Source organism: Callospermophilus lateralis, chromosome 11, assembly GCF_048772815.1.
Source record: "Callospermophilus lateralis isolate mCalLat2 chromosome 11, mCalLat2.hap1, whole genome shotgun sequence".
NCBI classification, from domain to species: domain Eukaryota; kingdom Metazoa; phylum Chordata; class Mammalia; order Rodentia; family Sciuridae; genus Callospermophilus; species Callospermophilus lateralis.
In genome coordinates, this window is record NC_135315.1 from 49807637 (window position 1) to 49811400 (window position 3764).

The 3764-nt window shown below is 36.1% G+C and overlaps 1 pseudogene; it reads left to right on the forward strand.

Moving 5' to 3' along the window:
• The first annotated feature begins 2149 nt into the window (after positions 1-2149).
• Positions 2150-3052, forward strand: LOC143642305 (olfactory receptor 1468-like; annotated as a pseudogene).
• The last annotated feature ends 712 nt before the right edge of the window (positions 3053-3764 follow it).

Consider the following 3764-nt stretch of genomic DNA (forward strand, 5'->3'; position numbering starts at 1 on the left):
AGAGAAAACTCAAATTACTAAAATATAAGGTGAATAAGGGAATATCATAATGGACACATCTGAAATACAGAAGATAACTAGAAACTATTTTGAAAATTTATACTCAAAATAGAAAATATCGAAGACATCAACAAATTTCTAGAAACATATGACCTACCCAAACTGAATGAGGAGGTCATACATGATTTAAACAGATCAATTTTAAGTAAAGAAATAGAAAACATCATCAAAAGCCTACCAACCAAGAAAAGCCCAGGATCAGATGGATTCTCAACCAAGTTCTATAAGACTTTCAAAGAATTAATACCAATACTCCTCAAAGTATTCCATGAAATAGAAAAGGGGGGAACCCTTCCAAACTCATTCTATGGGGCTAATATCACCCTGATACCAAAACCCGACAAAAACACATCAAGGAAAGAAAACTTCAGACTAATATCCCTGATGAGCATAGATGCAAAAATTCTCAATAAAATTCTGGCAAATCATACAAAAACATATTAAAAAGATAGTGCACCTCTATCAAGTGGGATTCATCCCAGGGATGCTGGGTTGGTTCAACTTACAGAAATCAATAAATGTAGTTCATCATATTAATAGCCTTAAAAACAAGAATTATACGATCATTTCAATAGATGCAGAAAAAGCCTTTGACAAAATACAGCACACCTTCATGTTCAAAACATTAGAAAAACTAGGAATAGTAAGAACATACCTCAACATTGTAAAAGCTATATATGGTAAACCCGAGGCCAGCATCATTCTAAATGGAGAAAAATTGAAAGCATTCCTGCTAAAAACAAGAATGAGACGAGGATGTCCTCTTTCACCACTTCTATTCAACATCATCCTTAAAACTTTAGCCAGAGCAATTAGACAAAAGAAAAAAAAATAAAGGGATACAAATAGGTAAGGAAGAACTCAAACTATCACTATTTGCTGATGACATGATTCTATATCTAGAAGATCCAAAAATTCCACCAGAAACTTCTAGAACTAATAAATGAATTCAGCAAAGTAGCAGGATATAAAATCAACATCCATAAATCACATGCATTCCTATACATCCGTGATGAATCCACTGAAAGAGAAATTAGAAAAACTACGCCTGAAACAAACAAAAAACCCCCCCTCAAAAAAACAAAAACCCTGGGAATCAATCTAACCAAAGAGGTGAAACCTCTACAATGAAAACTTAGAACACTAAAGAAAGAAATTGAAGAAAACCTCAGAAGATGGAAAGATCTCCCATGCTCCTGGATAGGCAGAATTAATATTGTCAAAATGGCCATACTACCAAAAGCATTATTCAGATTTAATGCAATTACTATTACAACCCCAATGACATTCTTCATAGCAAAGAAAAAGCAATCACAAAATTTATTTGGAAAATTAAGAGAGTGAGAATAGCTAAAGTAACCCTTAGCAAGACAAGTGAAGCAGGAGGCATCACAATACTAGACCTTAAACTATACTACAGAGCTATAGTAATAAAAACGGCATGATATTGGCACCAAAACAGACTTGTTGACCAATGGCACAGAGTAGAGGACATAGGGACAAACCCACATAAACATGGTTATGTGGGGATGAGGGGATAGGAAAGATAGTAGAATGAAACAGATGTTATTCCTGTATGTATATGTGTGACTGCATGACCAACATGATTCTGCAACATGTATACTCAGAAAAATGAGAAATTATATCCCATCTATGTATGATATATCAAAGTGTGTAAATACATTTTACCACCATGTATAACTAATTAAAACAGATAAAAAAATAAAAAATCCCCAAGGAACATCAACATATAAGATACAGATGGAATAGGAGCCAATTATGTTTCCCTAGGATTATCAGCCAGGCAGGTATGAAAAATAACAATGCATTTTGTCTCAGAAGCAAATAGACAACAGTGTTTAGGAAAGCATTAAATATTCAAACATGTTACAGAGAAGTTAAGAAAAAGACATCAATGATTATGCAGAAAATAGACATTTGGGCATTAAAGCTTTTGATTATTATAAAGAAAATGAAATTAATTATTATATGATGAGTATCAGACAATGTATGACAATTGAACAATGTTTATTTATTTGGATTGTTAAGGGATTCTATTATTTTCTGTACAATATACTAGAGACAGAACATGAGAGGAAGGAACCAAACTATCATCTCAGAGTTCCTCCTCCTGGGCCTGCCCATCCAGCCAGGGCACCAGAACCTGTTCTATGCCCTATTCCTTTCCATGTATCTTACCATCATCCTGGGAAACCTCATCATCATCATTCCCATTTGCTGGATTCCCATCTCCACATACCCATGTGTTTGTTTCTCAGCAACTTTCTTTCTCTGATCTCTGCTTTCCCTTGTGACCATTCCTAAACTATTGCAGAACACGCAGAGTCAAGTTCCATCCATTCCCTTTGAAGCCTGCATGATTCAAATGTACTTTTTCCTGATTTTTGGAAACCTGGAAAGCTATTTCCTTGTTGCCATGGCCTATGACCCCTATGCAGCCATCTCCTTCCTGTACTACACTGCTGTCTTGGGCCCTGAGCTGTCTCTCCCTGGTGGTGCTGTCCCGGGTGCTGACCATGCCCCATTCCATGTTGCACACTCTGCTCATGGCAAGACTGTCTTTCTATTCAGACAACCTGATCTCACACTTTTTCTGTGACATATCTGCTCTGCTGAAGCTTGCCTGCTCTGACAATCATGTAGATGAGTTAATGATATTTATCATGGGAGGACTTGTTATTGTCATCCCATTCCTACTGTTCATTGTATCCTATGCATGAATTTTGTCCTCCATATTCAAGGTTTTTTCCTCTCGTGGGATCCACAAGGCCTTTTCCACCCGTGTTCTGTATTCTCACTGTTCAATGGGGCCATTGTTGGTCTCTACTTATGTCCATCAGCTAGCAATTCTAGTGTGAAAGATTCTATTATGGCTCTGATGTACATGGTGGTGACTCCCATGCTGAACCCTTTTATCTACAGCCTGAGGAACAGACACATGAAGGGAGCCCTGAGAAGAGTCTTTTGTTAGAAGATAGTTCTCTTCTCTGCATCATGGTAACACTTGAAATTTGTACACAGTGTTGTCCAGTATAAGTACTGAGCTTGATATTTGAATATTACTGTAGATCTTTCTTTCCATGTTTCTGTTCAAGTGGAATAATTTTCCATTAAATAAAAACTGAAATAGGGATGTGTAGTTGATGTAAAAGATGTTCTCAGTGACCTGCTGGGAAGGTTTCTTGTTTGTCAATTCTAGCTGACCTTGGAAGGCATAATTTAAATCATTTAATTCAAATTTCTGTCTGAAGTTATTAAAACACTAATTTATCATGTGTTGTTTTTTGAAAACCATAACTCAGCTTTAAATGATAGTCTGTTTGCCTAGGTCAATGCTAAGATTCGAACAACTCAGGTCAACAGTCATTCTTGTAGATTGAACTTTTCATTCCTAAATAGAAATCTCTTTCTGAGCAAGTGTTCACATCATTCTGTTAATCTTTTTTTACTTCTATTTTTCCTCATGTATGCATGTTCCTTCCTTTTTACTTGATCTGTATTTAAATACACATTATATTTGATTTCTTATAGCAATTTTGTTTGTATTTGCTGGAAAGAAAGTCCTCTTGGGGCCCTAAGTGCTGTTGCCTCAAGAATGGTCACGAAGTCCAGAGTCTGCTTTTCAACCTCACTCTTTAAGGATCACCTTTCTCTCCTTGGTTTTTGAAGTTATCAGTAAACTT